The 23,689-nt window shown below is 44.9% G+C and overlaps 2 long non-coding RNA genes across 3 annotated transcripts in view; one reads left to right on the top strand and one right to left on the bottom strand.

The window, feature by feature from the left end:
* Positions 1 to 7,668: 7,668 nt before the first annotated feature.
* LOC109306543 overlaps positions 7,669 to 23,689 on the bottom strand; it is a 66,801-nt gene continuing 50,780 nt past the window's right edge. The window contains exons 5-8 of the long non-coding RNA XR_002100032.1: positions 22,556 to 22,641; positions 19,004 to 19,072; positions 17,777 to 17,806; positions 7,669 to 8,246 (exon numbers count right to left, since the gene is read on the bottom strand). This is a non-coding gene — a long non-coding RNA (uncharacterized LOC109306543). The remainder of the gene's footprint in view (positions 8,247 to 17,776; positions 17,807 to 19,003; positions 19,073 to 22,555; positions 22,642 to 23,689) is intronic.
* LOC109306544 overlaps positions 13,369 to 23,689 on the top strand; it is a 90,720-nt gene continuing 80,399 nt past the window's right edge. Inside the window, exon 1 of one of the 2 annotated variants that reach the window (XR_002100033.1) lies at positions 13,369 to 15,176. This is a non-coding gene — a long non-coding RNA (uncharacterized LOC109306544). Of the gene's footprint in view, positions 15,177 to 15,714; positions 15,887 to 23,689 lie in introns of those variants that run through there. The other variant, XR_002100034.1, reaches the window with a different exon arrangement.

Genomic DNA, 23,689 nt, shown 5'->3' with positions numbered 1-23,689 from the left:
CTACTTCACGGTAAGGGTGGCCAGAGCCTGGAATAGGCTTCCCAGAGAAGTGGTGCTCTCACCTTCCCTGGAGATCTTCAAGAGGAGACTGGACAGGCACCTGGATGGGGTCTTATGACCCCTCCCACCCTCAGTGCTCCTTCCTGCCCATGGTAGGGGGTAGGACTAGATGATCTGTCTAGGTCCCTTCCAACTCATTGATTCTATGATTCTACCACAACTGAAAGCTATAAGCAAACAATTATAAATTACCTGCAGATGGCTGTTGCAGGTCACAGCCAAGACACCTGGCTGAGTACTTCTGAAAAGCCCCAAAGTCCCAGAATGTGGATAAAAACTATGTTTCCAACTTTCAACCACACTTTAAAAAGTTATTAAATAACATTTTTTTGTACAATGCACCGTGACTCAAAATAAGCATCCACCCTTCAGAAATACTGCTATATAAGACTGGACACAATACAATAGTTTTCAGTGACAAGCAAAAAATTTACAAAGACTCCTAGATTTCATAAAAGAAACCTGGAACAAAAAGTTTGAGAAAAAAACGAGTACAATGTATGCTGATTTGTATTCAAAGCTTAGTTGGTTTCAATCAGAGATCCATGTCTGGAATGATAGCAGGATTCGACTGTTTTTTTAATGTTACTATGAATCGGCCTCCATAAACATGTTTTGTTCTTCTTTGTCCCTTTAGTCATCACTTTTGTAATAACACATGTGGCTCAGCTATTCAGTTGGGCCTAGTGAACACCACTAAAATTTAACTGTGTCTATATTCAAAGCAGAACCTTGCTTTCCATTGACAGTTACACCTGTCTGACAAGCAGAATCAGGCTTCTGTCATCATCCAGCAGCCATCAGGAGGCATGTGTAGAAACTCCTTGACACCTTCTGCCAGCATTTATAGTCCCATCGGTAACTGGTACCTTCTCAGTGTGCACTTTGTGCCCTGACAACCCAGCTGCTGCAGGGAAGCTGTTCAGAGCTGCCAGAAGCTTATGTGTGATGGTGTATTCTGGGAACTTGTCAGTGGTGGTTCTTATCTAGCATCTTAATGTCTGCTGGCAGAGGCAGGTAAGTATAGATAGGACCTTGAGCTATAATAAAGCAGGTAGTTAAATTGTTAAAATAAAGCTAATATTTTGTGTTAATCAATGTACCGGTAATGACTTTTAAATGTTCTTTTTGCACACTCAGTATTTGGTAACTAACAAGATTTCTTCTTTTCATAAGACAATCTTTATAAAGACAGCCCAGCTGTCCACTATCACTATTTATTAATGTGTGGAGTTCCACCAGTGTGAGAGACAATTAACAGACCTGAAGAATACGAGATCACTGTCCCAAGGAGATATCAGCCTGAGTAGCCAACATACAAACCAGGATAGGGAATGGTAATAAAGAGATATGTGAATGTACACTGCGCATGTAAACGCATTTACATTTGGATTATTTTTTTCATTCACCTATTTGCTTTTCTTTCTGGAAAAGAGCTAGGAGTCATAGGCCTCTTGGAAGAAGCATGTTTTAAGGATTATGTGCTTGTGGCAGAACACAGACATGATTCTGTCCCTGGTTAAATTAAGAATTAGAACATAGAGAAGAGAATATAAAAGCAGCTGTTTCAGGAACCAGGGAAGAAAACAGGAATGTGGACTCAGAACTGTGGCCTAAATTGGAAATCCTGAGGTGGGGAATGTGTTTTGTTTCATATTTTAACTGTTGCTAGCTTTCTTTCTGTAGCTATGAGCCCAAAGATCTCTCTGAAAAAGATGTACCTAACTGTACAGAGACACTATAGTAACAATTTACACATTAAAACAATGGAAAAGAGAACCTGCTGAAGTGGTTGATGAAGTGATAACAGCTCCAGCAGTACTAACTACAGGCATCACAGCTTTAGTGGTATCAATTTTGTGCAGCATGACCCAGATCATGAGCCAGAAGTTCAACAAAGATTCATGGTGCTGGTCATAAAATAGAAAAATCAGACTGCCTGGAGAAATCAGAGAGCGGTCATAATATTTCTCACCCTCATGGGAGGAGAATTCCTAACTGAAATGGCACCCAAGAATGACCAGAAATACCAATGGAGTTTTCTGAATGGTCATTATACACTGATTGTCTGATGACCAATGGATATTTACATTGTGCCTTTACCCTGTTGAGCCCTCCTGACAAGCCCCAAGAAGTGAATTTGCTACCCACTAAGAAAATAATAAAAAAAGAAGCAATATACTTAATGGGATCTAGTCTGGACTCCAGGACCAGAACCAGGCCTGGGAAGGCAGCTATCAGAATGTCTGTCCTGACTGACAAACTCCCAAACCTAGGTGCAAAGGGATTTATGGATACTATGAGGAAGATTGTCAGGGGCATTAACAGGCAGCCTAGCTTGGCCTAATTGCCTAGTTGGCCACACCTGTCTGAGGGCTCTGCCTGTAAGCCTACCCCCAGATACTAAACCAGCTGGCCAGTGTCTGGACCTCCTGATTGGCTGTTGAGAAGAGCAGCCTCCCCATTTAAAAGTTCCACTTTGGCAGCAGTCTGCAAGCTAGTCAATAGTTCTTCTTCAAGTCTGTTGTAGTGAGTCTCAGTGACCCTGTATGCCTGGTACTCCTGACCCTGCTTGGCTTAGTTCCTGGACTCCGGCTCTTTAGATTCCCCTTGGATCTGATAACTCAGTTTTTGACTCTTAGTTCACCCTAACTTTGGCTCTGTCTCCTAGTTCATCCTGACTTTGGAATCAGCTCCCGATTCCTGTGTCTTGACTTGGCCTGTAATTTGGACTCTGCCTGTGGACTTACCCTTAGCTCTGGTAACTTGTCTGATTCCTGACCCCTGACTTGGCTTGTGGTTTGGCTCCTGCCCTTTCCCAGTGACCTAACCATTTGGAAAAACTGCCTATGTCTGGCCTTAGTTTTTTTGTAGCTGGTTGAAGGTCTGGGAAGTTCATTTGGGAGTACCTTACACCCTCCAAACATCTCTGAGTAATAAGCAATGGAGTAGATTTAAAGATCAGACTTGCATAACCCCTGCATATAATAGGAACCCTTTCTTTTTGTTTCAGTTCCATGCAGAAGAAGTTTCAGTTCCACCATTCTTGCTGCTGCCTATTTTGATACCACATGGAGAACACCCATGTGCTAGTCTGCTACTTTAAGACTGCTAAGTTCCTCTGCTGTATCTAAGGAGTATATGATTCAAAAGACAACTTACTTTAAATTGAAGTTTGCCAGCAAGTAACCTCAGGATCTTATCAGATGCTTATGCAGGAAAACCTTGTGATGTGACAGTGATTTGAAAAGATATTGCACCTGGCAACCTCAGCCTATTCTCTGCATCCTATGTTACAGTATCAGTAAATGACCATGCTTTTCAAATGACTGTGGCCACTACTCAAGAACTATTTTGCTACGTGGTGTAAGGCTGCAGTTGAGTCCAACTGACTGAGTTTTGAAAGAACCAACCTGGGGGCCATGGATCTAAATTCTACCAGATTTAATGATAGACACACGAGGAGCTTCTTCCTTTTAAAAGAACTAACCATTTTATCTAATATCTAGGACATAAGAGATGTGATAGAAATGTTTCCTGGCCTAAGAAAGCTTCCTGATGATGCAGTAAGACCTAAAAAAAAAATTCCTAGAAGCAGGATGATTCCATCCTGGCAGTGGAAAGGGATCTCAGAGTCTTGGTCAATGCAAAAATGAACATGAGTCGCCAATGTGATGAGGTAAATAAGTAAAGCTAACCGCACTCTTTCTTGCATTAATAGGTGCATCACAAGCTGCTCTAGGGAGCTAATACAATGCCTCTATGCAGCATTGGTCAGGCCACAGCTGGAGTACTGCGTCCACTTTTGGACACCACACTTCAAGAGGGATGTGGATAACACTGAAAGAGTTCAGAGTAAGGCTACTCATATGGTTGGGGGCCTGCAGGTAGGATCCTATGAAGACAGACTGAGGGACCTGAATCTCTTCAGCCTCTGCAAGAGAAAGCTGAGAGGTGATCCTGTGGCTGTCTACAAACTCATCATGGGAGGTCAGCAAGGAATAGAGGATATTCTGTTTAACAGGGCGCCCCTCGGGGTTACTAGAAATAATGGCTGCAAACTAAAGGACAGTAGAGTTAGATTGGATATCAGGAAGAAATTCTTTACAGTGGGGGTTGCCAAAATATGGAATGGACTTCCAAGGGAGGTGGTGCTTTCCCCTACCTTGGAGGTGTTCCAGAAAAGATTAGACAGGCACCTAGCTGGGGTTATTTAACCCCAGCACTCTTTCCTGCCTAGAGCAGGGGGTCAGTCTCAATGAACTACAAGGTCCCTTCTGACCCTAAATCTAAGAAATCAATGTGATTTAAACTCTATGTGGTGACCCATCCCAGGGAATATCTAAAGTAATCTGCTGGTGGTTTTTTATAAAGTAACACTCAGATAGGTGTTTGGTTACTCATGAGGTCATTTGTTTGGGTTGATGGTATGGTGGATCCAAGTTCCCACTGCAGCATCAGGAAACAACAGCAAAGCAGCATACCCAGGAACAAGAGGACAGACTTCCAGAAGAAGTCTGGTCTCCTAACTATCTGCCCCCCCCCTTCCAACTTACTGCTGACTTGCATCCCAGGTGATTTTACTGAGCCAAGTACATTCCTAGAGTAAATACGTCTTAGTCAGGGATTGTACAAATATATGTTATTGCTGAATTTGGTCCATTTAAATTCATGTGGCTATGGCTAAATGAAAATCAATTTTTCTAAAAAGAATATACTAATGGAAAGAAAATATCGTCTGACTTACTAGGCAATTTTGTTTTTAATTCTAAGTAGATACTGATGTGATTTATAACTCTAAATAGGACTTTAAAAATAAGAGTTTGCATTATTTTACTAGGAACCATGGTCACAAATATGCAGTCTAGAGGCCTGATTTTCAAAAGGTCTGAGAACTGTAGCTGCCCTTAAATTGTTCAGCAGAAGCCAAAGGTCATGTCCAGATCAAACATATAATTTGAGAAAGATCTAAGATTTGATTAGTTTTTTCCTTGTTGACATCTTGTCTTTCAGTTTCCAGATTATAAAGGACCAGTTCTCCCACACAAGTGAAAAGCAGGATTACTGTACAAGGGGGGAATTTGGCCTAATATATATGTACTTCGTGTCTTCACTGAACTCTTAAAGGAAATTGCTAATGTAATACATTAAAGTACTGTGTTTAATCCTCCTAGGGTGGTATTTTGATCTGACTCGGATCACAGCGTGGTGAGCTGAGTGGTTTCAGCCTCCAGACAAACAATATTGAATGATGAAGAAAGAGATGAAATCTACAAAGATAGTTTTTAGCTAAGAGGTTATGGGAGTGGGGGTTTGATGTGTTTTATGACAGAGGGAGGGGTTAAAAAACAACAGGGGAGGAAACCACAACTGCACTGAACAGGCAGTGTGGAATAACCAAAAGTATTGATTCTATCAACATTTTGCCTTACTCTTCAAGCAAAATAAAACATTAAATAAAAATACCCCTAAGATATGCTAACAATCTTGATGTTTAAATCCTGAAGCACAGTGAGACTGTAATACAACAATACTACCATATAGCAGTACTGCTCAACCTTCTGGCCCCATGGGCCTGGATGAGTAGTGTGGGGCCAATTTGTGGGCCAGAGCCAGTGTGGGTTGCCACATGGAGTTGGTCTATAGGTGTAGTCCTGCATGCTCGCCTAGCTCCACAAACAAGATTGAACCATGGAGCAACTCTGCATGGTGGTGGGAGGAGCCATCCAACTGACAGGGATCTGGAAACCTGACAGTGAGGGAGGAGTGGCTATATTAACTGCCTCAGCTTCTAAACCTGTGGCAGTTAGCACTGCCACTGCTCCCCTACTACCCGATATTGGAACCCTATGAACCAGGGACTGGAGGTTGAGCATCACTGTGCTATATAATATAATGAAGTTTAAAAGCTTCCATATCTAATTAGTAAGCCACTGCATGACGACAGCAAAAACAAACCCATGTTCTAGGATTTACTTCTAGTAGAGAATCTGTCTGTGGCATTTCTAGACTTGTTTTCACTCAACTTCCTGAAAACTATACTTCTCCAGTTTTGCTTCCAGAAAATTATAGTTCAGAACTATATTGGAGTTCTGAATAAAAGGAAGAGATAGGGTTGATGATGATCATGTTTGGTTCTATTACAAAACTGTCAAAGACTTAAGGCAGCAAAAGTAAGTTGGAGTCAATACCTGGTACAATCAAAATGCTAGAGTTAAACAATGAAATATGATTTTAAAATAAATCATGCTAATCCCTGTGGTATATAATAATATCATGAACACAAGACATGGTTTGAAGTAAAATACTATGGGGTAGATAGATGACTTACACCCATAAATCTCTGGAACAAAAGATGGAGGCTGTGGTGGCTATGGCCTGTTTCTTCCTGTTTTTTCCTGTAGCAGGTAAGTATCCAATCCATCATGGTGTTTAGAAGGGAGGGTGATTTCTTGTTAACAGCCAAGGTGATTTGCACGTTTACAACAACTGTTGGATGAACATCGTAATTTATCTTCATCCCTCTATCACTCAACTCCCCATTCTCCTGGATATAGGTATATCCAGAAGAATTCCACAGACTTCATGGAAGTTTCTCCACACTTGGGGCCTGATTGAAAACCAAGAATTCTGGAAGCAAAAACAACCTCTGATTCCACTGTTTTGTGCCAGACCCCTACACTGGTGGCACTGAGAACAGATTATAAAGTTTAAGCTATGTGAGCAACTCCAGATCGCTATGCTCGGTAGTGGTTCCTGGCTGCTGTGAAAAAGGCCCAGCAATGGCCCAATTGCTGCTCCCTAACTTTTGATCAGCTAGCTATTTGACTGCACGTATGCACCCACACCACAGAAAAATAGTTCAAGCACCTTCAACAACGGACACCCTTCCAAACCATCACATATGGACATCCTCCTTTCTGCTGTAAACTGAAAGACAGTGTTGAAAGAAGTGTATTCACAGCAAGATAGTCACTCTGTACTAGACAGAACGGAGCTTCAAAGGATGGGGAAGGTCAATAAGGGCTTGCATGCACCTATTACAAATCCCCATTCCAAGGGATGGATAAATAGTGCTGCTCAAGAGACTGGAGAAGAAAAGACATTTAGGTGTGGGCTGAGCCTTTCTGAATGCAAGTTACTCCCAGCTGTCATTTCAAGACTCATCTCTTACTCATTGTCTTCCCCACAGCTGCTCTGATTGCTTTGGGTTTCCAGGTGCAGAAGTGTGTCAAACTCGGGTCTCTCCTTTGTGTTTTTTCTGTAACCTGGTTAAGATGTCAGCTTTGAGGCTGCTTTGCAGAAAGCCCCTGCCCAATGTTTCAGGTCTCACCTTCATTTGTTACTGATCATCTCAAGATATTACACTCACTCACCACACCCAATTGCACATCTTTAACAGTTGGATCTGATCATTCAACAGCATACCAAAGATCTTCACTGATGAGGAATCCACCCAAGATTAGCCCAGCCAACCCAAACAGGTTGCTAGATTTCAGTATTTTTTTTTAGCAATACACACTTGCAACCAAAAGGGTTAATTATGTAATCCTGCTATGGAAAATGTTATCAAATATCTGCCCCTTTCCTTGAAGCTAAAAAAAAAAGTTTTTAATTATAATTATTTAGTATCTGCTGAATTTACTCACAACTTATTTTTTCAGCTAAAACATGTTATATTCAGTTTGATCACTGCAGGGGGAATTCCCCCACCCCAGAGAGTGAAACACGGGGCTAGCTGCAGACTTGGAGAAGTGGGTTTTCAGCAAATGCTCAGACGCCAGATGACTTATCTCTTTTCACGCCTTGCAGCTCTGCAGGTAAGGAAGGAGCCTGTTTCAGAAAAGTTTTCGTCTCTGCTGTAGCTGCTGCATGAAAGAATCACCTAAATTAGCAGCGCTTTAGCGGCAGCTCTCTGGAGCAGAGGGGAAAGAAGGAAGGTCTCCTCGCTGCAGCTGCCCTGCTGCACGCCCACTGCTTTCGCCAGTGCGGGTGTCTGCGGGAAGGAGATAAGAGCTGAGTGCTCCCACTAAGCAAACGTCCACTGCAAAAATAGAAAGAAGGAGCTGCAGCTCTGCAAAAGCGATACTGCTGCGTGGGCTGCCCGAGCACCAAACATGCAAACAGCTTCAGAGCCTTGATCCTTCTCACGATGCCCACGACCATCGCAGACAAAGCTGCTTTCCCTGCAAGACACGGAATGATTGTAGAACTCGCCTTGGTCCTTCCTGAAATAAGACCCTTGTCTTTACCTGTAGTGCCCCCTCCCCCCGCAAAAATAAAGAAAGAAAGAAAAGCGTTTGTGGGATTGATCCTATGTGGCTGAGTTTCTATCTCAACTGGGGATCCCAGACAAGACTGGAAGAGCTGGAAAGGGTGTACACTGCGATCATTCCTGTTTTCTGGGTGTAGACAAAACCACTTCCCAGGCGACTAGAAGGACCCGAGCTGCGCCGTCCATATGAATTCACTGGAGGAGAAGAGAGACTTTCTCTCGCCGATCTCCTGCTCTCGAAGAATCCCCGATCAGACTCGAAAGTCTGACATCCCCAGAACACACACGTTTTCGGTTTTCGTCGAGCAGGAGGGAAAACGAAATCAAGCCTTTTACTGAGCTTCCAGGTCTTGCAAGTTTCCCCCACTTTCTCCGCGCCTTCCAAGTCAGTTTCCGGTCCGTGTCATCCCCGCCTGTGCCTCGGGGACTGTCCGGCAGACTGGGAAGATCCTGCTCTCCTCTACACGGCCACTTCTTCGGGAGCAGAAGCGCTGCTTGTCCAGCACCCCAGCCCCCCAGGGAAGGAGGCTCGCACGCTCACTTTGTCCCCGCGCCTCGAGCCCGCGCCGTTGGTTCAAGCAGACCCGACTGCAAGTTCACCTCGCTCCAGCGGGCGTTTCACCGCCGCCGGCAGAGGAAGCAGGATCGGGCCCCCGCTGAGTACTTCCAGCTCGCTGGCAAGCGGGTGATCGCTTTTGTTAACTCACATCCAGTCCAAGTGCTCGCGGCTACTGCAAACCTCCTCCATTTATTCTTAAATTGGTTTTTTTTAAAGCACAAACTTTTCTTTACACTGGTGCCCCAGGCTTTTCTCAGCATCTGATTTTTTAACGATAGTGTTTGCCTTTCTACTAAAAGGTGAGGTGAGGCTAAAATGACGTGAACTGACTCTCGGTGATGCCCGCAGCGAGCGAGGCTGGGAGAAGGCGGCAGCACCTCGCTCCCCGGGGCCCCACTCCCCTGGAAGGCGGCAGCGTGGAGCTCGGACGCCTGTCGCAGCAGCAGCCGCTCACTTGCCCTCCTGTACCGTGCTAGGAGGTGGCACAAGCCCAAATGAAAATCTAATCCGTTGTACAAGGCAAAAGGGCAGTGCAAGCAGCAGTCACCCCGCAAAAGACGACTCGGCCGCTGGCTTCTGGGTTCATTGCATAGGTCCCTTAGTTTTACTAATGTCATTAGTAAACAGATCAGACGCAGAAGGGGCAGCAGAAAGAGCCCCACTGGTCCCGTGGAAAAATCTGCGCGAAGTCTGAGAGGAGACGAAATAGGAAGGCAGTCCCAGGGCAAGTCACAGGACAGAAAGTGATCGAAACGGGAGTTTTCACCGCGTGTCACAGCACAACCACAACGCCGGGATGCCCCGGTTTGCGGGGCGGGGGCTCTCGGTTGCTCCTAGCTGTCAAATGTTTTGACTAGTGGGGAACGAAAAGGGGAGAAAAACAGTATTTCCGACTGGGACTAAGCATGATACCTATTGTATTCCTAATTCTTCAGTACTTGGCTGCTTATTTCCCCCGGCGCTTGTGGTTCAAGACTCCAGCAAAACTATTTCTCCCAAAAATGCCCCTCCGCCGGAGTGCTTTGGAGGAAACTCCTATTCCGGAAAAGGGGAAAGGCATTTAAATAGGGGCGAAGGTCCTGAGTAAAGCCACAAGAGTTTATTTCTCCCCCCAGGGATTAGCGATGTTGGCTGGTTATAATCTTTCAATTCATTGTGAGAAGCGCTTTTAAAAAACATCCACTAATTTAGTTGAGTAAATCATACGGTCAAGTTCGTGTTTGTTTCTGGTGGGGGCGAAGGGGGTTCAGTACTTTACATTTGTACCAAAAATAACGATTTTGTTCCTGGAGAGATTCTGGTTCTTTATCCTTACCTTCTTGGAACCTTTATTTTAAGTCATGTCCCGACTTAAAACCTTTAAGTCATGTATCCTGACACTGTCACAACAATTTTACACGAATGAAATGACACCCCGTCATTGTTACAAAGGTTTCAGCATTCCCATGTACACTTTGTTTATCAAAAGAAATCTCATCGAGCGCATGGGTTAGTCTAAACTTTTCAGAGATCCGACTTTATGCACATAAATCACGCAGTCCTGGTCACACATGGCATCCCATGGCATCTGAGGAGAAAAAAATAATAATAGACCTGGAATAATACAGCTGTGATCAGAGCAGAAGCCTCCGGACACGATCTTCTCGCCTAGGGGAGCCGAGGAGAACTGGGACCGGCTTAATATTGCGGCTGCCCGAGGGGCACTGGCGTGGAGATCCGTCCACTCCCTTGCAGCGTGCCCCAAACCCGCTCTCCCAAGCCCGTTTCGGGTCCTGGGAGCTTTTTCCAGCTGCCCTTGGGCAAGCCCCGCGCAGTCGTCCTTGATCCTTTTGGAGACTTTTTGAAGCGAAGTGTAGGTGCTGGGCTTCATTTCCCTGATTTCCCCCTATGTCCCCGCATCGTGGAGCCCGAAGGGGCTGAATGAACAGAGGAAATCCCCGGAAAACTCCAGCCATCGGTACGAAAAACTCAGGAAACAGATTCCGATCTTGCACGACTACTTATTTCGTTTCAGAGGGAGCCACTGCTGTGTCAGGTTATGTTGACATGGTCCCAAGGCAAACACTTCCAGCCACTTCACACCCTGTTCCTCTTTACATAATCAGAGCCTCTTCCTTGAATAACCAGTGCTAGCAAAACCCTCTCGGCATCTGGGGGTTAGGAAAAAAGAGGTCTGAAGTTGTGGTTTCCGTGCTAGCGACAGGGATTCCCCCCTAACAAGAACACGCAGGCGAGTCAATTCAGCAGTTTGTCGATGAACAAGCCTGATACCCGACCAAGTCTGGGGGTGTAAGAGTGGCACCCCCTGCCCCCCCAACTCCGGCTACAGTCGGACACTGATAATATCAAACGCGAAGTGGGTCTTGGCCACGTGCCACGTCACTGCAGAAATCGATCTCCTTCCTCCCCCGAAATCACAAGTGTCATTTTCTCTTCTGGTTTCAGCCGTACGAGAATAGGTGGGGGCTTTCGATCGTTATACAGAAATCTCGGTCGTTTCAGAAAAAGAAGTGAGACTGAAATGTAACCATTCAGGAAACCCAGAGCCACTTAAAACTACTGGCACAGAGCGTCAACTCCAAGCAATATCGCGCTTCTCAAAGTTTGCTTAAAAAAAAAATTGAAGTCAAAATAATCCTAACAGAAGCGGAAGGGGGTTGATCTCTGTGACCCAGTTGGAAAGGGACTTCAAGGACAGAGAGGGACACATGTAGTTGTCTTTTGCCAGAAGAAATCCGAGAGTTTCCAAGAAGCCCCAAAGAAAGGGGCACAGGGGTCTGTCTGCCCTTCCCCTCGGGCGGCAGTGCCAGCGGCGTTTTTAAAACTAACCAACCAACCTGGGGCGGGAATCACAAGAGTTTCTTTCCAAAGGGCGGAGTTGGCGAAGCCATTCCAACCCAACTTTTTCGGCATTTTGAATCGAAATGGACTCAGAGCCTGCCCTATTTCCTTGGGACGCCCTCCCGGCAGGGGAGCGTTAGATTAGTTGGATCTAACTGGTGCCAGCTGTTCCCCGTTTCCTCGGAGCTCCGCTCTGCGGTCCAGCCGCGGGGCAGATCCGCAAAACACCCTCACCTCGGAGGAGGCGAGCACTTGGCGTGCAAACCGCTGCACAGTTAGCCCGAAAGAGCATCAAAGGGAACTGGACACAGTGTTGGGTAGCGAGAGTTTTTGGTTATGAACTTGACACAGCCTCCTTATTTTTTAAGTAGGGGAACGACATGGAGTAACCTAACAGCTCTTACTTAAAAGATATCTGTTATCTGAGCATCAGACAAACTGAAAATGAAGGAACTTTTAATGACCTCTTCGAAACTTGGAAGGAAATTTGTAATTTGCTCAACTCAGCTTTGACTAAGACACCAGATGATAATGCGGCACTGCGCTGAGCGAGGTGCTCCGGCTGTGTGGATTTGTACTGAACCGTACAAGTACAAAGGCAATTTGAACAAGAAAGGAGGCGGGAAGCGGGCTCCATCTAACTCTGGTTTATTTGTGAACAGGGGAGTAGCAACTATGGCATGTAGTGCTCGGAGCAAACGGTCGCAAAGACGGCTCCACCCTAAAAGATCCGTAGTTCACCGTCAGAATTGGAGGGGGGGGACAAGTCTGCTATGGCTGCTCATTGCTGACTCAGAAAAGCAATGTAGGTCACAACGAGTTTCCTAAAGTTACCTACAGTTGCAATAATTCAGCTTTTCTTTGGAGGCTACCAAAGGGCTGCAGCAGCAGCTGTAAACGCCGGGGCTTTGTGCTGCAGGTCCAGCCCAGTTTCAGAAATGACACTGCGGCTAAACAGGCAGTTTTTGGAGTCTGCATGTCAGCTTTTCTATTCTTTTTTTTCTACTCACTCGTTCAGCCTCCTTGCTTTTCTCCTCCTTTGCCCATGTCCATCGTAACGACACATTTGTCCGAAAAGCGTATTTGAACAGTTTGCACCAGTGCATCGCAGTCGTTTAATCTCCTGGGTTTTCAAGGGAAAAAGTAAGTGAAAGGTCTAGCTTCCGTCCAGCCCGTTGTGAACTCTCCCCCGGAAAACTTATTCATCCGTGTTCTTGGGTTTTCTTCTTTAGCAGCAACAGGGAAGGTTTCGTGAGACGAATCAATCATATCTGCTAGCCAGAAAGCCGGACAGAGATCACCTTTGGAAGCCGCTTTCACTTGAGCTCCCGAAACCTGTTGAGTAACACTGAGTGTTGTCTGCGCTCAGACTGGCTTGTTTTCGTTATTTTACTTTTTTAAACCATAACCCAGCAATGCAACTACTACTACTAATAATAATAATAACACCAACAATGGGTCCTAGTGCCAATGAAAAGTTCAGCGAGGGTGAGCAAATAAGCAGATGCTGCCGAAAGAGCGGAGATGGGGAAGGAGATGGGGCTCGAAGCGCGAAGGGGGTAAGGAGCAGCAATCAAAGGCAGCAGCCTCGGGGCACAGTGAAAGGGGAAAGAATGAGCAGTGCCCCGGGGGTGCTGTGCCCTCTTCTGGAGCTCCTTACCTGGGAGCCGCAGTGGATTCCCTCGGCCGCTCCGCGCCCGGCAAGGGGGAGATTTCCAAGGGAATCGGGACATTTTTTTCCTTAAGGAAAGAATACTAGGAAAGAAACCCGTTGCAAGTAATAGCAGCACCGGGGAAGAACTCAGCCGCCCACCTAGTGCATGACAGTGAGGGGAAACACTTCCCCGCTGCACCGCCGCTCCGCACCTCTGCTGAGAGCAAGCAAGGCAGCGAGCTCCGTCTCGCTTCTCGCCTTCGAGGCTGCTCGCATCAAGGCCGCCTCGAGATCAGCTTGCAGCGAGAGCAAAGAAAGAGTCCTCTCCCGGAGCGGACAGTCCTGCAGGAGGCTCGCGGCGGCTCCACATAGGTAATCCGGAGGCAGCGGCAGTCCCTCGCAGACCCGAGGTGGGAGCCGAGGCAGGTTGAGACGAGTCCGGTGCCCGGCTTCCCTCGGCACAGCTCACACACCCGCGGGCAAGCGGAGCCACGAGAGCTCGGCGCCTCCTGGACGGGCGATCGCGAGCCCAGAAACTCTCCAAAGCCGCCTCCGCTTCGAGCCTGCGAACGACGTCGATCCGGCGGTGGACGAGGCTGTGTCCCTGGAGAGCTGGCGCGTGGCAAGCCCTGGTGAACCGGTGCGGAGCAGAGAGGCCGGCCGGCTCCGGGAGCGGAGTATGCGGTCGGCCCTAGGGACTAGGCTCCGGCAGCCGGGCGCGAGCAGGCCCTCGGCTCGGGCTTGCAGGGCTCTTTGTTTACACGCAGTTCAGAGCCCCTGGCCTTAGGCCAGAAAAGTGCAGTTTCACTTCTTGGATGGCGGAGGAGCCTTAGAACTTCACGACCAGCTTTTCCTGCAAGGGCTACACATTTTTTTCGGGGTAAGCACATTCCCATTAACCCCTCCATCACCTGTCCTCGCCCCCTAGGAGCCAGCAAGGGAAGGGACCTGTCCCAGAGTCCCTGTGCACCTGCAGAGAGGAGAAAGAGCCTTGGGTCTGCCCCGTAGCAAAGCTGCTCCCTCCCTCTTCCCCCCCCCGGCCCTTCCTCTGCTAGAGACTTTGCAAGGGCAGGGCTGTAACGAGCTCGCTCTCTACCGCCTCCGAGCTTGGCAATATGTGCATTCGCAGATCTGAGCAGGCGAGGCGATGGAGGGGAGCACTGCACGGCAGCGGGCATTGCCACGGGCACTTGTGACCGCCCGCGGGGGGGGTAGGCTCCCCGGCAGAGCCACTTTCCCTGCGGGGGGAGCGCGCAGGCTGGAAGCGAGCCCCGGCCTCTGCGCGCGGGAGAACAGCTCCTCTCTGCCGCCACCGTGCATGGCAAGGCAGCGCTCTGCAGGCACTGGGCAGGCTGGTTCTCCCCGGACACGTGATTGAATCCGATCTCCGGCGCTCCTCAATGGGGTGGCGGAGGAGGAGGAGGTTGCTGTGTTGTGTACTTAAGGTCGCGTGTGTGTGCTGGGCTGCTCGCTCGCTCGCTGCCTCGGAGGAGTAAGGGCCACTGCTCCGCCTTCTCCTTTTCGCAATGTTGACGCAATCTATAAATAGTGGAACAAAAGGACCAACTTCCTCGCAGCTTTGCTGAAACTGCACAAAAAAAAGGCAACAGGGGGCTTGTTATTTGTATCGATTTTTTTCCGCTTCGAAAGACGAATCTGGGGCCGATCTCGCAAAGGGAAGCTTTTTTTTTCCTGTGCTCTCTCCTACCGCTGGCAGCGTCCTGCGAGTGGCTCTTTTGCCTTCCACTGCGAAGGGGGTTTTATTTTTTTTCCCTCCTCTGCTGACAGTAAGTGCCATTCAGATTATTTCTTTTTTATCTGGGGAAGGGAGGCTTCTACCTGCTCCGTTGCGAAGGCAGGGCCCCCCGAGGAAATAAAGAGCCGCTGGGATTGTCAAGGAGCTTTGCCAGCGGGGTCCGTGGCACGGCGCTGGAGGGGCATGTGAGTGTGTACCGGGCCGCGCGCGGGGGCAGCGGGGCTGAGCCGGGGCTCAATCGCCACACGCCGAAATGGGTTGGAGTATCAAGGAGAGGTGCTGCCGCTTGCGGAACAAAAGCTGACGCACTCTCCAATATTCAACGGGCTTTTGTTAGAGGGGAAGTGCCTGTGCGCTGGGGGAGCTGCCTGCAGCAAGTTGCTGTGCTGGGAAGGCTTTAGGAGACTTGTTTACCGCCAGGGCTCGGCGGTGTGTTTACTGCACACACGCACCGGATTGGACTCTACCCAATCTCCTGCCAGAGCTGGAGACAGAGAGAAGCCTCCACCTCGGCATAATCGCTCCGGATTAACAGGCAGGGGGTGGGGGGGACGGGAGGGGCGGACGATTGAGACTGCCCTCCCCCAAGCTGCGCCGTGCGACAGGGGCGGCGAATGCGGGGCTGATATTATGCCCCCTTCCAGTAACCGGGAGATCGGTGCATGCAAAGGCAGTCACTGGCCAGAGAGAGAATTACATCATCCCCCTCTCCAATGATGTTACCTTTCGAGCGCAACCACGGTAAGGGCTCATGGAGACATGACACTGCACGCACAGAGCGGGGAGGGGAAGGGGAAGGCAGGGGAGGGGAGGGGGCGGCGGACCCCCGCTGGGACCCAGGCGCACGGATCAGGAGACGGGCAGCCTCGGGCGCGCGCGCACGCACACACACACACACACGCACGCACGCGCACACACACACACACACACACACTCTTTGACTGACCAAAGCCTAGTGTTTACAGTGCTCACACAGGCGTATTGTGACGTCATGTTATTGACAGCCAACCCCGCCAGCCGGCTCGGCCCGGAGCCTGACAACCGACTCTATATTAAGAAAAGAATGAAGTCACCGCCACCCTGACAACGGCGGGCGGCCCTTCCGCCGCCTCCCTCCCACCTTTCTCTCTGCCCCTGAGCTGGAGGAAGCAGCTCGGCAGCGAGACGAGGGCTCAGGCTTGTCAGGGCGCGCCAACCGCTGGCTGGGCAGGACGGTGCCCGGCGATTCCCACTGGGCAGCCCGGGGGAGGGAGCCTCTGCCCAGCCCCGCTGAGCAGGGGCCTCCTCCCATTGTGTGAACCGCTGGCCGGGAGGCAGCCGCGGTTTAACTTGGCTGGTGAAGGGCCAGGCACCAGAGCCAGCCTAGAGCAAGAGCGAGGCAAGGGACAGCCCGAGGCCTGGCTGCAGGCTCTGCGACTCCTGACCCAACTGACCTCCTCCTGCACCACTACCACCAGCTAGCTGTTTCCACTAGGGAGCCCCCAGCCCGGCTGGCCAGGGGACACAAGGCAGACGGCCGGACTCTCCTCCTTGCATGCCTCTCCTCAAACCTGCCCTGATCTCCGCGCCGGCAGCGCCCGGCGCTCTGGGGCCAGCGCTGCACAATGCCTACTTGTTTGGTGTTAGTGCGGGTGGGGCTCGGCTCGCAGATCCCGAAGCAAACTTTTGACAGTCACACGCACCAGCCTCTCTGCACTCCGAGAAATGGAGAGCTCTCCGCTGGCCCTGTTTCCCCTCATTTTTCTAACGCTGGGTTCTAAAGGACCCAGTTTCAGATACAGCCTGTCCTCTCTGCTTCGCCTACCTCTAACAAAAACAAAACAAAACAACAAAACAAACCCTGGCCAGCCAGGCTGCACACAGACCTGAAGAGTGATAGCTAGTCCCTTATTCACAACATGTCTGTCTCTTGGTAATGTTTGGGGAGCTGTGAAACATAAGTGCAGTGTTTCAAAAGCTCATCAAAGTGTATTAAAGCAGTTTAGCATTTAGAAACACATGCAAAATCCATTCTTCTGCTTCCAGATTTGAGACGGTAAATAAATGCTTGCTCCAGATTCCTTCCTACTACAACTACATTTCTAATATTTGACATGTTTAAATTGGTATTACAGAAAATGCCACGTTGGGTGGCTTACGTAATGCATGGCCATTTTACACAAATATTATATGTTCAAGATGCAATTTCTCTTAGGAGATTTAAATTTGATTTGCAGGCACACAATGCTTAAACTGCTCTTTCAAATATTTTATATCCAATTAGGGACAAACTAGCATACAAGGTACCACTGTAGCACAGATTAATTCAGTGAAATGTGCATTTGATAGTCTTTTTTATAGAAATGACAGAAACAGAGGTGTAATGACACATTTTACTGGCCAGTCACAGTAGATCTTTAACAAATGACAAAAAAGCCAATCATTCCAAAGTTCAATTAGCAAATAAACCAAACACTTCAGAAATAATAGAAAAAGCACTGAAATAATCCAAAATATAAAATTCTTATAGCATATCCTGCAGTTTTATCATTTTAACATTATAAGACTAGCAAAATATTGCAGTGTGTACCTATGACATAGAAGACAATTTTTTATTTACACAATTTGTCAAAATATTGAAGTAGTACTTACCCACTGCAAAGTCAATAAATCCATATCACACTAAAAACAACAAAAAGTGTTTTACAGACTGAATGATGTTAATAGGGAAAACAACATTTTGAAGTAACGTAGTAACCTAAAATACAAGCACTTTCCCAATGCAAAATTTAAGTAGTATGGACTTTAGTTTAGTAGCACACATGGTTTTTAACTTGTTGATGGTTTTAGTTTCTTCAAAGTGTATTACTTTTTGAAGTTTGGGTGTTTCTATTTGTGCAGAAAAGACTGCAAAGCTTTGAGCTCCCTACTGTTACAAAAGTTAAAAGGAACCAAAGTTAAGCTGCTAAGGCAGTCTGGAATGAGTCAATAGTATCTCCTTTGTCCTGTTAGCTTTGTCTGTTATGTTGTATCTTTGCTCTATTTCCTTTAAAGAAAATGAGCATTTCTAGTTTTAGGGCACTACGTTCTAGATATTTTTAATAAGGTCAAAGTTTTATATGCCTCATTGTTCTCAAAATGTTTTATTCCACTAGTATAAAACTGAAGTACATATGGCTTTTCAAACTATAAGAACAGTTGTCACATTCTGTCAGTGGTATTGCATTATCCCTATTAATCAAGTAAATGCATTTTTAGCATCTACACCAAATTGGGTAAATTATTGCTGTTTGCTTGGGAATGGGTCTTCCTAAGTGATCTAATGTGCATTCTTCCAAATAGTTTATAGTTGCTGATTTGGTACAAATAGATGGGAATTAGGACACAAAGGAGATGAAAACAACCCCTGCTGTTTCTCACTGTGGATTCCCCAGATGCAAGGGAGTCCCTGAAGGCAGAGATGACATAGCTTGCTTTTTAACAATGCAATCCTCACCAGCTCTGGCACAGGAGACAGAAAGTAGGTATGCTTGCACAGCACTGCAGTCCAGATATCTGGTCTGTTGAGGATCAGTGCTAGTTTGGGTGCTCTCAGCTATATAATGAGACAAGTACAACCCCTGCCCTAATGACTCCCAAAATCTGTGGTACTTCACAGAGCTCTGGCCCAGCAGATAATCTAGGCCTAGAACAGTTCAGTCTATCTTTGTAAGTAGTGTGAATTGTGAATAGCATCAGTGTAAAATGAGCTACACAATAGTAAATTTATGGAAACAAGAAGAAGGTTAATGAATTAGGTACTTAATGAATTAGGAGGACAGGGTTCTTTAAAAGCTAAACCAAGAAGCTGGCCACCACTGTCACTCAGTCTCTATTTACCTGAAATCCAGTCTGCTCTGAAACTCTGGCCTTTGGTTTGATATTATGTTGTTCTGCAGATCTGTTATTCTCCCCAAAAAAATAAACAAATGTCAAAACCAAATAGCCTGGGTGAAGGTATTAGTGTTCACTAAATAAAATATGTGCACACTCTCTGTATTACACATACCTCTCCTTGCTCACATTTATAGTCCCATTTGTTTTAAATGTCAAAAAATACTGAAATTTAGAACTAGCCCCTATAGGGAACAAATAAAAGAAAGCTAAACTGTACTAATCCATTGTGAGATTCAAAACTGTGTTTGCACACATATGGTATAGTGTATAATTATTAGTAACCTTTATATTGCACTTAAAATGCTCATAATTCATGATAGATCAGGAATTATTCTGTTGCTTGCTAAAAACAATAAACCCAGTATTTAAAAGAGTTAAATGTACTTTTTTCTGATTACCCTAGGTATATAAGGATAAGTGGAGCATTCATCTGATGAGTAATTTTAAATTACTGGTAACCTCCTAATCCCTTGCCTGTTTCAGACTTCCAGAATTTGTGCCAATGGTCAACTATGATGTTACAGCTACTGTAATTCCAGTGAAAATTATATCATTAAATGGCAGAAAAAAATTATTTAACAACCTGGCTTCCCCACCCCCATTCTCTCAAATTTTCTTTGCAAACTCATGACACATAATGAAAGCCCTTGTGCGTTAGCTCCAGGTTCTAGTAGGGCATATTGATAGCTGTAGCACAATAGTAGCTGAGAGTAAATCACTCCAAATTCAGAGCACCTAAAGCAGGGGAAAATGTTTTATTAAATTTAATTATGAATTGGATGCCCCTTAAGTATTATCTGGGGCAGCTGACATGTAAAACTCTTTAAAGTGCTGAATATATCTTTAATTCTAGATATAGATATACTAAATGTTGTGCAAATCAATGAGATTTTGGTATTTGAAATAAGACAGAATCTCCCTAAATATTAAAACATGAATCAAATTATTTTTGCATGTGACTTGTTTAGTGAAAGAAAATTCTAGTTTATTATGCTAGTAATACAGTGCTTGGAAAATCTGCTCTACAACTTCCCAATTGAGAGTAAGGTATTTTTTGGAGAACGTGCCTCAGGTGAAGGCATTAGTATTCAGCAAATAAGAATGTGCACACTCTCTGAATATCTGTATTTTTAATTTTTAAATAAAGTACATTTCTATGCTTTTGATTTTGAAGATTATCATTACTTCATATGTGGGACATTTACTGATGCTGAATTGTCTTCCCAGTTTTGTGCACAGATGATTCCCAATTCTATTGCGCTCAATAATAGTAAAGTGAAATGAATAAGATTCTGAAAAGTTGGATACTGCTTATTGACCTGTGGCCAGCTGTGAAATTGCTAAAAATCGTGTCAATTTAATATCTGTTGCTTTGCTTCCTGCTTCCTTCCCTGTGTTCCCTACCAAGTCTTCTCCTTTGCTTACTACTTCCTGCCCTGTCAGCCACTGTACTCCTTACTTCTTCCCCAATCTGTCATGTGCCACACACAGATGCTGCCCATGCCACTTGTAGCATCCATGTCACAGGATCTGATCTAAAGTATCTATGTAGAAATCTTTGCACACCCTCTCCATTCTAGCATCTAAAAATAGCAGAATGGCAAATTTCTTGCTCATGTATTTAGTTCTCTAATTAGTATTGAACAAAAGTGTCTAGTAAAATGTTTAAGTCCTGTATTAATACTCCATAACACACTCACATGTATTGTACTATGGGCCAGATTCTACTCTATTAGGTGCATAAGTGGACTTAGATGTCTAAGTGCAATTCTATTCTACCCTGCCTAGGTCCCTGAAAAACAGTTAATGCAAAAGATGAGTAGGTCCTCTTTCTCCTTTGCTACTTTTCTGAGACTCTGTCTTAAGGGTAAGATGATGGTGTATTATAAAAGCAGACCTATTACTAGATTTTTAGGACTTGAATAGGGTAGAACAAAATTGCACCTAATAGGTGGACTAGAATCTGAGAATAAAACAAGCATCTGTCAAGGTATTAACTTTTCAATGATAACTGCTATACATATACATATACATATATAAAATTGCTTTCCATAAAGCTTTTCTACTCTATTTGTTTATAATACATGATATTACCTTTGCAGGGTACTTAATAATAGACATTTACAAAGCAAAAATATGGACTTAACACAGGCTACAGAGAAGCCATTCCATTTTGGCAATTATACATATTTGTTTTTATAAAAAGTGAGTACGAACTGGGAAATTTCTAAAGGTTCATACATGAATACTATTCATTTTTAACTTTGTAGGAAAGCACAACATTAATATACATGCAGAAACACTAAGGCATATTAGTTTTAATGACAAATTATATAATTATTAATAATAATTTCATTTCTACCCCTCTGTTTTTTATTGAATCTTAACTTTTACTTTTCCCATTTCTTGGATGTTCCATGTATGTGAACAACTTTTGTTTATTAGAAGTATTAATTTCACAAACTCTCCATTAGATGAGATTCTCTTGTTTGGCTATTACAACTATTGACTAAATATTAATATTGGAAACCTTTGGGTCCTATTTACAAACCCGTATTTACAAAAGAGGTCTCATTAAAATCAATTAAACTATTTGCATGAGACCAATACTTCATTTAGTAATACATTTTAACTGACAATTCTGAGAAGTTTATTTTTAAATTACTGAATTTATAATATAATCCTTTTTTCAGTTTGGACTTTACCCCATCTTGGTTTTATAATTCTAATCTGTAGGAAAATACAGCTAAAGAGCCCAAAAGAAAAAGATAAAAATGACTGCCGTTATTTGAGTTCTGTAACTCCTACAGATTATTTTTCCTTACAAGCATTAGAGCAAATGACTCAAATATCAACAAGGGAATATGGAAATGAGGGGAAAGCTCATTTTAACACTGTAGGTATATATAGTTCCTATTAATACAGACTAGATTTAACTTGGCTTTATGTCTACAAATGAAATAAGGGTGTGTGAAGAGCAGAGCAAAAGGATTCATTTTTATAAGAACAGGTACAATAACTATAATTGTGCACTCAGCAGTCTGAATTGCCCTTGAAACAAAAAAAGAAAAAAGGGACTATATTCCCTATTGCTTAACACACTAAAAAAAGGTGTATGCCACTGGTTCTCAGAGGTTTTTTGACTCCAAGCACCCGCTTGCAAGACTCAAAGCACCCCATGGAAAATCCCAGCTCTTTGCTTTCACTTCCTTTTTTTTTACTACAGAGAAATAATAGAGCAATTCTTCTGTTGCAGACAACTCAGAAAGACTATATAAGGTCAGAATGGTCTGATACTATGGATTCCTTTTTAAAATTATGTGCCATGTCACTCTGGTGGAGAATCACTGGTGTATGCTGTACTTTAAAATCTGATGTGATATACACACTCCTGTGCACTGAGGATCTTAAAAGACAGTAACATATGCAGTACTTTCCTTATAAATCTGTGACATTTTTAGGGACATACACAGTTACAAATGTAAATTAACTTACCTTAGACAGAATTTGGATGCTTCATGCTTAAGTGGGCCATAAAAAGCATTAAATTATGGTAGCTCGGCACTATAGAAAATGGTGACCTGCCAATATACAAAAATCAAGTAGTTTTAGTATATTTTGCTAAATATCCTTAAATAAACAGTGTTAATTAACACATTAGGAATGTAATCATTAACTTTTAAGCCCCATTGACTGAGATCCTTTAAAAACTTAGTTACTGATCCAACTGACATTTCGAACTCTCTTGGTGATATTACATCAATGTCTAGATGGGGGAATGGTGAGATAGATGGAAGCTGAGACCTGATCCACCTTCCAGACTTTCATGTGTGGCTTTTGGTAAAAAATACTAAATTGCTTTCTATCTTGGTCTCCAAAAATATAAAATGAGGATAATTAACATTTTCGAGGAAAACATTTTAAAAGTTTGTGAGATGTCAGCTAGTATAGTGATTAGGGTCATAGAAAGTCTAAGATATCTCAAGACTTCTATAGTTAGGAGCATTTGTTTGCCTGGTCATTTGTCTTCTTATAACATAAAAATCATGAGTTAACCACATTCACTGAATGTCCCAAAGCTAGTTCAGCTGGGAAGTTCTACAGTCAAATCTCTCTTTGTGAAAGGGGCTCTCCAGCAAGAAGTTTTGAAAGTTACAGTGAGTGCGATCCTCACCTGTGCTCCTCTGTGTCAGATAAAAGGGCCAGTTCAGTTTAAAGAAGCTCTAAAAAACCTCATACCTGGCCAAGTTAAGACTGTCTTAGTGAAGGAACTGAGGAAGACTGTAATAAAGAACTGAAGTTGGGAGAGTCCCTGAGGATGAGAGAGAGAGAGATGCAACACATATCACTGCAGGGATTCTGGGGAACACTGTGGACCAGCCCAACAGTCCAAGAAAAATAGCATAACTTAGGTTCCCAAAGCTGTCTAAATTTTGGCAAGGGCTATGAAGCAGGCCACATCTGAGAAGGTGCAAAGATAGCTTAAATTTACCTTAACCCCAGTTCTACCTGGACCATGAGTTTTCAGTTGAGTGTTTTAGAGGAACAGCACAAACTCTCACTCAAGGTTTCTAACAGAACTTTGAGAGATCTATGAATGAAAAGTGCTATATTAAAATTGCATATATG

Source organism: Crocodylus porosus, unplaced genomic scaffold (genome assembly GCF_001723895.1).
Source record: "Crocodylus porosus isolate Cpor-Errol unplaced genomic scaffold, CroPor_comp1, whole genome shotgun sequence".
Taxonomy (NCBI): domain Eukaryota; kingdom Metazoa; phylum Chordata; order Crocodylia; family Crocodylidae; genus Crocodylus; species Crocodylus porosus.
Note: the sequence above shows the minus strand (reverse complement) of the source record. Positions and strands in the feature narration are given on the sequence as shown.